General features: G+C 40.5%; 1 protein-coding gene across 1 annotated transcript in view; it reads left to right on the top strand.

Annotated features, from left to right (window-relative positions):
* Positions 1-14,394, top strand: part of PREP (prolyl endopeptidase) — a 187,548-nt gene that overhangs the window by 9,589 nt on the left and 163,565 nt on the right. The gene's annotated exons all lie outside the window — the stretch shown is intronic.

Genomic DNA, 14,394 nt, shown 5'->3' with positions numbered 1-14,394 from the left:
AGAAAAAAAAAAAAAAAAAAAAAAAAGCATTCTTAGCCTTGCCACCAGTTCCTTGTGCTAAAGCACAAGATGATTCTAATTTCACTCTTCGTTTTACAGGAAAGGAAACTGAGGAACCATCTGGTGGATAAACCCCTTATCCCTTCCACAGAGATAATTTAAATTCTCACTGTTGAATATTAGTGAGTTCAAGGAACCTAAACGGCCCCCACACACACACACACAAAAAAACAGTAGGAGAGGAAAATATATCAACTTCTTAACTGGCCTCAACTGCCATTTACTTTCCATCTTGAAATGCAAGTTTGGGGTATTTGTTGTGCATGATTTGCATTTTGTTTAGATTAGAGCGGCTGTTTCTATCACACTCAGCTCTCACTGTGTCCCCATTCCTGAATTAGGCATAAGGGGTATGATTGGAGTCACCACATACTGACAAGGACTTGATCTTAACCTTGAGCATCCCCAGCAAAATGTGTGTGAAAGCTTTCTATCAAGTGTGCTCTGGACAGAAAGAAAGATGAAATCATGATTTAGGGGCCAGTGAGGAGGGCTTTTGTTGGAGAGATGGGAGAGGTGAGTATATCTTGCTCTGAGGTTGATCAGTGTCTCTATTTTGGGGTGGGAGAATGGAGCATCACAAATCGTCTTCATCGCGCTGAGTGAGTGGTACCTGCGTACAGGTCACTAAATAATCATGGTTCTGCTTTTCTTCCTCGAAGGACTGCTTAGTGTGGTGGGGGAATGTCATTGGGAATTTCAGCATAGGTGTATTAGTTTTCTCTGGCTCCAGTAACAAATTACCACTAACTCAGTGGTTTGAAACGATGCAGATTTAATTATTTTGCTGTTGTATAGAGCAGAAGTCCAACGTGGGTCTCATTGGGCTAAAATCAAGATGTTGACAGGGCTGCATCCCTTTCTGAAAGCTCAAGGGCAAAACTCGGTTCCTTGCCTTTTCAGTGTCTAAAGGCTGCCCAAACTCCTTGGCTTTGGTCCTCTGTCTCTCTCCCCAAAGCCAGCAAAAGTAGGTTTAGTTGGTCTCATACCACATCACTCTGACCTATTCTACTGCCTCTCTCTTCCATTTATAAGGACCCTTGTGATTACATTGGGCCCACCTGGATAATCTCTATTTTTAAGGTCAGTAGATTAGCAACCTTAATTTCATCTGCAACCTTCATTTCGTTTTTCCATGTAAGGTAACATATTCATAGGCTTTAGTGATTAGGACACGGACATCTTTGGGGAACCATAAACCACCTGCCTACCAGAGTAGACAGACACTGGTGCCAAAAGACATCCTCAGAACGATTTGTTCAACAGATCCACTGAGTAGTTAGGTTATAAGCCTCTCTTTTGTCCAAAAATATCTACTAAAATTGTTAAGCCTACTAGACGTGGACACCTTGGTGTCGGCACTTATCTGGAACAGCCGCTCTGCCTGCTAACTTGGAGAGAGACAAGGAAGGAAGACAAAGAGAGTCAAGGCGCTATGTCCTAAGCTCAGTTCCTGTCACCCAACCTTTTGTTCGTCTTTATTACATGCACTGAGAGCCTCCCTTGCTCAAACGGACCATCATCTCACACTCCAAGGATCACACACCAGGAGCTTCTATACAAAGTTCTGTTGAAGCTCTACCGTGCCCACCTACCATCTCCTAACTTCAGCTAAAAGTGGGTCATCATAATCCCAGGTTCATCTCTTGTTGGCCTTCCATCCTTCCTAGGTATTGAACTTCATTTCCAAAATGCCTCAGGACAACAGAACTCCAACTCTGATCTGATTAAAAGTCATACGTTCAGTTATATTTTTAAAGTTCCAGTCATGACTCAGTCTCTCCAACTGAGTTGCGATCATCAGAAAGGAGTAGCCAAAACAAGGTATTAGAGATATTCCAGGACAATTAAATTTAATTTTTAAATTGTACCTTAAAATATTTTTAAAGTTCTGAGAGACCGTGAATGCTTTCTCTTCATTCATTCCTCTTCTGTACCAGAGTAAGGGTCGAACCACTTACATCAAAGGAAATTATCTTGTTTTGTTTTTAAGATCTTCATTCCACCAGAGGAGGACACAGCTCCACAAATTTTCTTGTCAATATATTTTGAAGTTTAACAGTTCTCCTATCCAGAATGTGTTCCTGGTCCAGACTAATTTAAATCCACTTATTCTTTTATATTCTTAGTTGAAGTGTAAAAAAATCTGGTTTTCAACTTTATACAGAAAATATTTAGATACTTAAAGACTCTTATCAATGTTCCTCCTTGCTAGTTTTGCCAGATCTAAAGTTGGAGAATATGGTACATATTTTGACAAGAATTATGCTAACCCTGTGCTGTCTGGACTCAGACATTGTGTGTGTAAGTGCATGTGAGTGACTGTGTGTGTGTGGGCACGTGTGTGTGTGTGTGTGTGCGTCTGTTCCAGCCATATGGGACATCTGGAAACCCTACCAAATTCCCCTTTTTTCCAGATCAAATAATCTCAGTTCCATTTAATTTTTCTTCAGAAATTCAAATGTATAAACACTGAAAAGAGCCATTAAAGGAAGTAAGAACCACACTGTAGCTAAACAGCTAGGATGACATAAAGCCAAGCTTTCCTAGAAGCAGAGAATAAATAAGTGAGTTTTTAATTTATTTCCTATTAGCAGTAGAAATCTATGAAACGGAACCACATATACCAACAGATATTTGAGTGTCCAATAGATTTTCAGACCTGACATAGGCTTTGTCAACCAGACAAGTAATGTGAGTCTTGGGACCTGCTTGAATTATACACACACAGGTCTCGGGGGAGCCAAGGGAGCCCTTGACATGCAATTGACTCAGACTTTTCATTCACCCAGGGCTTCAAATGTGGACTTTGGGTTCTTTTTCCCTAAAGGAGGTCTTTGATTTACAAAAGATGTTCATCATTCAAATTTAAGCTTCTGTCCCATTACAGGTATGCCACCTATAGTACACTTAAAATTAAGTATTTTTTATAAATCCTGTAATCATCTTATGGAAAGCCAAATTATATTGTACTGCTTTTGTATGAAAAGCATTAATTTATTAACCATAAACATTTAAAATGTACCACAATTATTTATAATCCTGTTATAAAATTGAGAAGTGGCCCAGGGCCTCTCAACCTCTGGGAGGCCCTGTACGTATAAAATCCTGTCTTGGTGTCTGGGCCTTCCAGTAAGAACCCACAGGCTTCCATGTGGCACTATGCCAGTATCCTCCAAAAGCAGGGTCTGCCTTTATTGACCTGATGCTTTGATGGCCTTTGATCAGGCCATTGTACCAGAGCAGCCAAGATACAGGGCAAGATGTGGCCTTTCGGTAACCTTCCTTCTTTGTGTGAGAGTAAGACAAGTTAATTGGGCTTGACAGTACAGATGACCCTTTCAAGTCAGGTAAAATGAGACTGTTGTGCTTATCACAGGTAGATAACCATTAATATTGCTTGTACTGTCTATGGCAAGAGAAAGGGGCTTGTTTGTTTTAAATGTTTTTCAAGGAAGGCAACAAAGATTCCCCGGTGATGGGGTGGGGGGGTTGCCTGGCTCACTTCATCCAAGGAAACAATGGTGCCATTTGAAGGGTTCAAGACACATTGAAAGGTAGAGAACACACTCCCATTGATAAATTATTATTATCGATAACCCTTTCTTTGTTCTTTATTTCACATAATTGTCAAAGTTCAGACTGTGGGACCTAGTGCTCGCTTCGGAGCTCTCTTCAGAAAGCTACATCTGAAAAGGAAGCCTTCTTGGATTTGAGTAGCAATGGAATGTCCCAGGCTATCTGAGCTGATACTGCTGATACTTTATTAAGCAATTTGTTTTGCTCACCATATATCCTGGAACTCTTTTTCCCTTTGTGTTAGTTTGATTCTCTTTATGAGAGACACAAATGACTGTACAAGATTTCCCCCAGAAAAGGATCATTCACTCTTCTCATTAGCCAAGGTTTCCAGGGTTGGAAGACGGTGCCATCCTCTCTGCTTCCCTGTAGAAAACCAAAAACAACAGGCTAGTCTCAGGGACTCAGAGGCCCTTTGAGGTCATGTGACTTTGGTGCTCACTATTCTATTTCACTTGTGTTGGTCCTGTTCTCCTGTCAGCAGTTCAGAATCTAATTTAGGAAGAAAGCAAGAGAGGCGGGGGGTAGGGCAGGAAGGAGATACTAGGGCTAGTCTCAGTGGAGGTTCCCAGGTGGCCTGCGGTGGGTCCTGCTCCCTGTGGACAGCCCTATAGGTGGGAGCATGATCTATGCATTGATGTCACGTGTCTTACATTAGCAAAGAGCGATTTCCAAATAACTCCAAGATTTACCGGTAAAATAAGAAATAAATCTGAGTTTTGTTGCATAGCACTAATGGAATTTCATCGTTATAGTATTGCCAGGGCTACAGAAAAATAATTTTGTCCGTTTATTGCTCTAGACTTTGTGAATAGGTAACGTTTCTTTTGGAGAACAACTTGACAAATGCATATCAAATACCAGACAATATAATATCCTATTTTTGGAAATATATCTTAAGAAAACAATCTAAGAGGAGAAAAGCATATTATTGGAAAGTATCCCTAAATAAAGAGATATGCTTAGAGCAGCATTACCTATACTGCCCAAAACTGGAAAGACTTTAACTTTCTGACAAAAGAGGCTAATCAAATAATAAAATATCAATACTGGGAATATTAGGCAACTATGAAAATAATAAGTATGATGGGCAGACAGGGAACAATACTTATGAAACATAAAGTAAAAACTAATGTAAAATTCTGTATGTATGAAAGACTACAATCATGAAATAATTTTTATGTACATTGAAAGGGTCTGTAAATAAATTACTTCTATGGGATTCTTTTTTATATCTGACGCACAGGCTCAGCGGCCACGGCTCACGGGCCCAGCCGTTCCGCGGCACGTGGGATCCTCCCGGACTGGGGCACGAACCCACGTCCCCCGCATCGGCAGGCAGACTCCCAACCACTGCGCCACCAGGGAAGCCCTAGAATTTCTTGATAAAATAGTTCAAAGCTGATTTAATCAGCAAAATATTTTTTATCACAATAAACTTTAATATAATATTTTAATAAAATAAGATTAATTCATGTTTAGTGAGTTTCACTCTTGCCAAGGGTACATTTTCTTATATCATTATAGACAAAGGGCTGTTAGGAGGTTAGTTACCCTAGAATGCCATAGAAATACTTTCATCATCAAAGGTTTTAAGTGTGGTATACTCGATATACTTGAAAAGATTAAAATGTTGGATTCACCATCCTCCCTTCATGGCATGATCAGCGGAAAATATCTTTTTTCATCATCTTGAAAAAAAAACCCAACACAGAATTACTCCATGCAGTTTCAGAAAAACAGTGAAAGTGCCTCATATAGTTGAACAGAATCAGTTCTCACTCATTTTTTAAATCAGCTCAAGAGCCTTTAATAGTGTTCCATATTCACCAAACTAAATAAACTAATAAATATATTGTGAATAGAGCATGATCTTATTAACAAAGCAAAACTTAGTTTCTTAAAGTTCTCTGGGTGACAGATGTGCTTGCATGAAGATGTTTATTGACTTCCTTGTCGGTTACGGAAGTCTGCCTCTCACTCTTGGTTGGAAGCTCCTTTAAGGACAGATAATTTCCTTTCGCATCATTTATACCCCCCCAGATGTGCCAGCACATCTAGCACATGATTGCTGTTCAAAAAATACTTGCTTAGGGGCTGCCCTGGTGGCGCAGTGGTTGAGAGTCCGCCTGCCGATGCAGGGGACACGGGTTCGTGCCCCGGTCCGGGAGGATCCCACATGCCGCGGAGCGGCTGGGCCCGTGAGCCATCGCCGGTGAGCCTGCCCGTCCGGAGCCTGTGCTCCGCAACCGGAGAGGCCACAACAGTGAGAGGCCCGCGTACTGCAAAAAAAAAAAACTTGCTTAAATAAGTAACGAACGAACAGGCCAAGCCAAATTTTAGATCTTTTTGCTCTTTTAATTGTCTGTGTACTGTTTAATAAAACAACACCAGCATCTTTGATTAAAAGCCAAAAAGAATTCATCGTTTATTAATAGAGTAAATTCTACCATATGCAGAGCCAGAGACTTCTACTTTTATATTTTGTATACTTTTGGATTGTTTTAATTTTTTATTATTAAAAACATATATTACTTCTGTAACATAAAAAAAAGGACAAAATGGCAGACTGAAAATGTTTGGTTTGGGCAAGAACATTCACACTTTAGGAATTTGTTGTTCCTGCAGGGGTGGAAACAAAAGGAAGTGTCAAGGGTGCTGAAGCACAGAAACTGTTTAATGTAAATGTTAAGATTCACATAGCTAGACCTTAGAAAAATGCTGCTGACCCAGATCTCCCCAATCCTTTGCTAAAGCAATGAAAAAGAAGCACATTTTCCTCCACCTTTAAAGTAATAGTTTAGGGACTTCCCTGGTGGCTCAGTGGTTAAGAATCTGCCTGCCAATGCAGGGGACACGGGTTCAAGCCCTGGTCCGGGAAGATCCCACATGCCGCGGGGCAACTAAGCCCGTGTGCCACAACTACTGAGCCTGCACTCTAGAGCCCGTGAGCCACAACCACTGAGCCCACGTGTCACAACTACTGAAGCCCACGTGCCACAACTACTGGAGGTTGTGTGCCCTAGAGCCCACACACCTCAACTACTGAGCCCATGCGCCACAACTACCAAAGCCCGCGTGCTCTAGGGCCCGCATGCCGCACATACTGGGCCCGCGTGCCACAATTACTGAGCCCGCGTGCTGCAGCTACTGAAAGCTGTGCACCAAGAGCCTGTGCTCTGCAATAAGAGAGGCCACCACAGTGAGAAGCCTGCACACTGCAACAAAGAGTAGACCCGTCTCGCTGCAACTAGAGAAAGCCCGCGCGCAGCAACGAAGACCCAACGCAGACAAAAATAAATTAAATAAATAAAGTAGTAGTTTATTATCACTAGACCTTGGGTGGGGACAGGGGCAGGGAACCATGTTGTTTTGCACTTCTTGAGAGTGAGTACAACTCCTCTCAGGAGAAGGGAGGAAGGAGGAAAAAAATATTAAAGGACAAGTCATAGCCCTTCTCTTCCCCCCAGCAATTTTGTTCAGGGTTAGTAAGAACTTACAAGACTGTTGGCTGCCAAAGTTACCTAATGGTCTCAGAACTGTGGCTCAACACTGAGGAGATTTTACTCTAATATTCAACTTATGGCAACTTGAAACTGAGTTAAATCCCCTTACGAGTGGGCTGGGCAAAGTGATTTTCTTCCAAAGACAGGGGGAGGAAGAGTAACTTCATAGAGGAGACGTCTGGCAAACATTACCTCACGCAGGTGATCGAGATCAACAGCAACTATGATAAGTCTTGCTGATAGCATGTACCCTTGAGATAGTGTGATGAGGTGGGCACTTTACTTCTGTGGTCCCTCTTCCCCCAACCCCTAATTCCAATATAATCATGAGAAAAACATCAGACAAATCCCAATTGAGGCACATTCTATCAATATAAAATACTTCACCAGTATTCCACAAATTTGTCAAGGTCATTAAAAGCAAGGAAACTCTAAGAAACAACCAAGAGTTGCCTAGGGAGACATGACAACTAACTGTAATGTATTACCCTGGATGGGATCTTTCCTGTAATAGAAAAAGATATTAGGTAAAAACTAAGGAAATCTGAATATAGTAAGAGTTTTAGTGAAGGTCTGTGTATTAAATAACAATAACAAGTGAGCCATAGTAATGTAATATGGTAACGATAGGGGAACCCGGGAGCAAAGTACGTGGGCTCTCTCTGTAGCATCTTTACAACTTTTCTGTAAATCTAAAACTAGTCTAAAATAAAAGCTTTAATTTTAAAAAATAAATAAAGTAGGGAAAAGGGAGAAGCAATTTAATATACCAATGTTAGAAATTAAAGACTTCTTCAAGCATGAACGTTCTGATTGTCTGAGAAATGTAAGCCAGTCTTTGTGGGTTAGTGTTAATCTAAAAATGTTCTTTTATGACTCACCCTTTCAATGCATTTGAATAAAACAAAAAAAGAGTCATATCGGAAGGTTGGAAGAGACGTTGGAAGTATTCTCACCCAAACCCTTTTATGAGTGAGCGAGTACAGGACTGAGAGGCAGAGCCAGAGGGCAAGTCCCCGAACTCCAAGCCCCCAAACTATGGAGAACCCCAACCCAACAAAATGCCAACTGAACACAATTAGTCTATCTCTCAGGTATCTAGCAGTCAGCTCGCAATCTGCCCCTGCTGTTGATCAGTTAGTTCCTAAGAAGAGACTAGGAATTTCAGTCTCGCAGGCTGAAATTTGGTATAATTTCCCAATGTTTCCCAGTAAGTTAGAATTTAAAGTGATCCAGATAGTGGCATAGCTGAATAGAGTACTTTAAAAATCACTGATATTTCTTGATTTGCTTTAAAGCTGCTCTATAGCCCTGGAGTATCACAGCCGGTGTATTCAGACTTCTACTGCTCAAAGTTTGAGCAAGTTTTCAACTTATATCCAGGAACATCCCCGAGCGAGAAGGGGCTTACCGTACCTTTCAGCCCTGTGTGTCCCACCTCGGTGGCCCCAAAGGGATGTGAGACACTAGCTTCAGGGAAAGAACCTTCTTCTTTCTTTTCCCATTACCTCTTGGAGTGGCCTAGGATCTCTGAGGATGTAACTAAAATGCATTCATCGAGGCCATCTGTTATGATTGTGTAGACTGTCCCTTGTACAATGAGCACAGCCACACACAACTGCCCTGCTTTGGATTGACACCAAGCCAGTCGTGAATCTGAGTTGATGTTTAAAATGAGAAAAGGCCCAGGTGTTTATATTTCCTTTAACTCTTATGATCGCTAAAGCTCTTTGCTATCTACCTTTTCCAACGTGCAGGTAACACTCTGTGAGATAGTGATTGCTCTGATAAGTTTATTATTTTTTTTTAAAAATACATGCAGGAGGTTGCCTCTGATATTCCTTCATAATTTTGTCTGTCCAGAAAGCTTTTTAAACCCCTCCTACTCTCCCAGACAAAGAGGCATAGACATCCCGGTGCTCAGGCAAGGTTACTAGATTTTATAGCACCTCAGCTCAAGAGCCCAGTGAATCCATGCTAGAGACCAGTCTGATTTTCTGTGAATATGTTCACCATGCACTGCATCTGAAATAGTAGAACTATTCTGCCATCCAGCAAAGATGTATTCATCCTTACTAAGAGCCTCTCTCGGAGTTATTTTCACCTGGAAAACGGGGACAATAGTGTTGTGAAGTATTATTCTAAAATATCATGCCAACCCAAAATAATGTGGTAGATATTTCCAGTGGAGAAAACACTTCAATTTAACTGTTTCCACAACTCCAGGTCCCAAAGGAGAATAAGTAGCTGTTTGAGTTGGCTGATTCAACACAACTATTCTTTTTTTTTACATTTATTTTACTGAGGTATAGATGGTTTACAATGTGTGCTAATTTCTGCTGTACGGCAAAGTGATTCGGTTGTACATATGTATACATTCTTTTTCCTATTCTTTTCCATTATGGGTTATCGCAGGATACTGAATATAGTTCCCTGTGCTATCCAATAGGACCTTGTTGTTTACCCGTCCTATATATAATAGTTTGCATCTGCTAGTCCCAAACTCTCAATCCGTCCCTCCCCCACCTGCTTCCGCTTGGCAACCACAAGTCTGTTCTCTATAACGCAACTATTCTAAAGTAGAATTAGTAGTCACATTGATAAGATTCACTCATAGATCGAGAAGGAGATATCACAGCATCTGCTATAATTAAATGTCCTGGGCCTGCACTTCTGAAATGCAGACAGTCAAGACAGTCCCAGATGAACTGGGTCAAAGGGCAACCTATTCAACTACTGTCTAACTTTTCTATTTGGTGGCACAGCTGTCCAGCAACAGCTAGATAGATACAGTTTATCAGGTCCGAAAGAGAAGACCTTCTAGATAGAAGAAAAAATTCTCCTGTATTAGATAATATAAAGTTACCTTAGAAGAGGAGTTCATTGAGACATTAACTTTTAAAGATGTTACGATATTTTATTTCTTGTGACACACTCCAGCCGAGCAATAATTAACGTCAACTTCACCAAACAGAAATCATTCTTTGAGGAGAGTAATTTCAAAGCAAGTGTGTGATTTCCTTCCAAGGTGTATTTTGTATTTTGCCAGTTGTAAAAGTTGGGCATTATATGCAGGAAAAATGATACCTACACATGTAAAGGACCACAGTGTTCCCCATCCTAGACCAGTGCAATCCAGCAGAACTTTCTGTAATGATGGAAATATTCTCTATTTGTGCTATATTGTCCAATAGCCAGATGTGGATACTGAGTACTTGAAATGTGGCTGGTGTGACTGAGGAACTAAATTTTAATTGTGTTTAATTTACATTAAGTAGCCACGTGTACCTAGTGCGTACCTCATTGGGCAGTGTAGCTACAGACACTACATTATATCCTCTCTGGAAGAAGTAAAAGTATTATGGGCAGATGGATCAGGGTAAACAGTCGTGTTTGGAGAATATGGGGCTTTGTGCCCATCATTTCATCATTAAATCTCTTCAGCTGTAAAATAGGAACTTATGGCTCAACAGAGAAGGATGAACTTCAATAGAAGTCTGAGTATTTTTCAGAATTTTATATGAATCACGTATTCCTAATCCTATGAATGTATGTATTTATGCCACTTGATTCCATTTCATTTAATATTGTTAAGAAAACAATGATATATGGAACTGGGTAAAATGCTATGGAAAAAACTCTTGAAAATAGGAGCTATTTCGTAGACAGTCTCTCAAAGGAATTTATAATTTTAATAATGTGAATATTTAGATAGTATGTTACTCTGAAAATTGAAGAGAGGGTATACAAACTATAGTCTTGAGCTCTTCCTGAATTGTAGACTTGTGCCTTCAACTGCCCACTTGACATCTCTACTTAGGCTGAGGATGGACAAAAGAGAATTTAATGTGAACATGTAACTTCAAGTGACTTAGATAATCAGGTACCTTGATTGGGAGATTTGATTACATTATGTATTAGCAGTGTTTGAATCTTTATAAAATTCTTTGTATTAAAAAAACACATTAGTTTTAATCAGCCCTCATCATGTTGACCGTCAAGATGACAGAGCACCCAATAGACAGAGGAAGACCGAAAAAAAAATGCAAGGTATAATCCTTGTTAGGATTAGGAATACATGATTCATATAAAATTCTGAAAAATGCTCAAACTTCTGTTGAAGTACATCCTTCTCTGATGAGCCATAAGCTCCTAGTTTACAGCTGAAGAGTTTAATGGTGATACGATGGCACAAAGCCCCATACTCTTCAAACTTCACATTTATTTTGTTATACTTAGACTAGTGTTTACCCTGATCCATTCACTTCAAGCTGTTAAAATCAGCAAAATTTTAATAAATGAAAAAGGCTTTACATTTTTAATAATTGGGATTCATTTTGATGAGATCTGAGCTATGGTAAAATGTAATGACATTATATGTTGTCATATATATTAACTTTTCCAACACACCTAATACAAAAATGCCAAACTTATACAACATGCAAAAAGAAACTCTTACAGATGTTAGTCCATCCTTCTATATCTATGTTAAAAATAAAGATATAAAAGACCCATCTGAATTTTACTTTATATGGCAGTTTTAGTATCCTAAAACCTTTAGCCACGGCCACATTCAAAGTGACTGGAAGAAATTACTAAATTCAATTGTTTACAAGACATATTCATTTCTAAAGCCCTACTTTTCCATTCATTTTACGACAAATACTGTCCATATTTTCTTTCTATCCCAGAGTCGTAAAATGTGGAGCTTTAATTTTCTCGTCATGTTGAAAATGAAAAAAATCAAGTAAATGTTCTCTGAAATTCTGAGGCTAAGTCAAAGGCAGCTAGCTTTCTTTTCAAGTCACTAAAGATTGAATTTTTGCTGCCACCTGTTGACGATAATTGCAAATAATAAATCTCGTCTCCACAAATCACGAAATTCCATAGTTGAAAAAGTCCTTAGAAATCCATCTCCACTACTTCATTTTATGAACAATGAAAGGGCTCAGAAGGGTTAAGTGATTTTCCCAAGGTCACTCCAAGGGGGCAGACCTGAGTGTAGACCGTAGGTTTGGGCCTTGGAGTTCCGTGTTGATTTTCCTGTACCATTTATTCTCACTTGTTGAGGTAACAGAGCACCTGAAATGCATGGTCCTCCGCACGCTTCCTGAAATACTGATGTGCTTCAATCCGTTACATTAACTAGTAATATTTTTTGCCATATGGAGGAACAAGTCTATGTCTCTTTAAAATATTGTAGCAAGGGCTTCCCCGGTGGCGCAGTGGTTAAGAATCTGCCTGCCAATGCAGGGGACACGGGTTCGAGCCCTGGTCTGGGAAGATCCCACATGACGCGGTACGACTAAGCCCGTGAGCCACAACTACTGAAGCCCGCGCACCTAGAGCCCGTGCTCTGCAACGAGAGAAGCCACCGCAATGAGAAGCCCGTGCGCTGCACGGAAGAGTAGCCCCCGCTCGCCGCAACTAGAGAAAGCCTGTGCACAACAACGAAGAACCAAAGCAGCCAAAAGTAAATAAATAAATTTAAATATATATATATTGTAGCAAGTAGGTCCATTGGATCTGACATTCAACCCAGGATGGGCATGTGTGGATGGGGTGGTAAAGTGGACTCACCAGCTGTCTGCAGGAGTGACCGAAGGGCCTTCTGGGAAAGAGTCCTTCTTTCTGAGAGAAGAGAGCTGAGAGTCTGACCCAAGAGGACGTGAGACCCTGGGTGTGTCCCAAAGTGGCTAAAGGCTCGTGTGTGAGTCTGAAAGAGAAAGAGCTGAAACAAAAGAGTTAGTAAAACCTGAAAGAGTTCTTCACACTGTGGGCGCTGGCTTCCTCGTGGAAGGAGACAGCTCCCCTGGGTCTTCAGCCCATTTCACAGGCACCATCATCTCTAGGGGAGGGGCGTGCATTCGTCAACACAGGCATCCCGTGCTTGCAGGAACTGTCACCATGGAGAGTCAGGGCAAGGGCAGAGGACCACATGGCCCCTGTCTGACCAGATTTATGAGCACAGAGTAAATATCCCCTGCAACTCCTATAATTAGTTAAGAGGGGAGACTTTTAAGGACTTGGAGTTCTCTTGATTACTATCGGCAGCATAGCTAGAGAGATGCTGTTTGATTTATTTCACTCTGAGCACCAGGCTAGTGCCACAGCACTGACACTTGTTCACTCAGACGTTATAAATATGAAATTGTGGGGAGTTAATTAAAAAAAAAACACAAAAAACCCTAGCAGTCACGCTAACCTAATCTAAAGGAAAGGCGTTTGACCTTAAAATAAATTATTTAATCTCTCTAAGACTTGGTTTCCTCATATGTAAAATGAGAAAGTTATTAACCAACCCTTTCTACTTGCCTGAGATGTCTGAGAAAGTGCTTTAAAGTTGTAAGACTTATTCAAATGGAAGGCAGTGTTTGTTAATTTAACCTATCCTTGCTTCTTATTGATTTGCAGTTAATTGTGACCATGTGACTTCCTTTGGCCAATAAAATATAAACGGAAGTGACCCACCACTTCCAGACAGAAGCTTTAAAAGCCAGTGTGTATTTCACTATATTCTTGTCACCCTAACCTGAGGATTATGGAACACCCATTAGGATGGAGCCTCTATCAGTCTGGATGGGGTCCATGAGTACTACACATGAACAAAGCCCCCTACTGGTCCATACTGGACGTGGCGTGTGAGCAAGAAACTTTTGTTGATTTAAGTCACTGAGATTTGGGGATTACTACCTCAACACTACCTGGTCTATCCTGACTGATCCCTGGGCCTATCCCATATCTGGGATACAAATGTAAAATATAAAGAAACAGTATGAGTCAAGTGGAGGTGACTGAAGGAGGGCTTCCTGGAAGAGATATTTTAGGGAGAGGTTTTTAAAAAAAGTCTAACAGAATAAGAGAGAAGCATTACTAATGAAAGAATTATGTGCATATGGCTAGCTTAATTTGAAATATGGCTAGGAATCAGATGGTCGATAATAACGATGTCATGTTTTTAGACAGAATCCAATACTAATCGCTCATACACTATAATACCTGAACTGGCTTTAAGGAAAATTAATTCTTTGCCTGCATTTCTTTGAGGCTTGTCTATTAAATGAAGAGAAAAATAAAAAGCCTGACACACAGACGTCTTTTTTCTAGGTAGCACCTTTTTTTATCTATCATGCCAGTGGCGGTCTCTATGAATAGGAGCACAGATACATGATCTTTAAATATCTGAATCTGGACAAAAAGGAGACAGCTCCAAGAGACATAAACAGATAACAACAAATTCTTCACAAAC

Source organism: Neophocaena asiaeorientalis, unplaced genomic scaffold (assembly GCF_003031525.2).
Source record: "Neophocaena asiaeorientalis asiaeorientalis breed wild unplaced genomic scaffold, Neophocaena_asiaeorientalis_V1.1 scaffold105, whole genome shotgun sequence".
Taxonomy (NCBI): Eukaryota; Metazoa; Chordata; class Mammalia; order Artiodactyla; family Phocoenidae; genus Neophocaena; species Neophocaena asiaeorientalis.
Note: the sequence above shows the minus strand (reverse complement) of the source record. Positions and strands in the feature narration are given on the sequence as shown.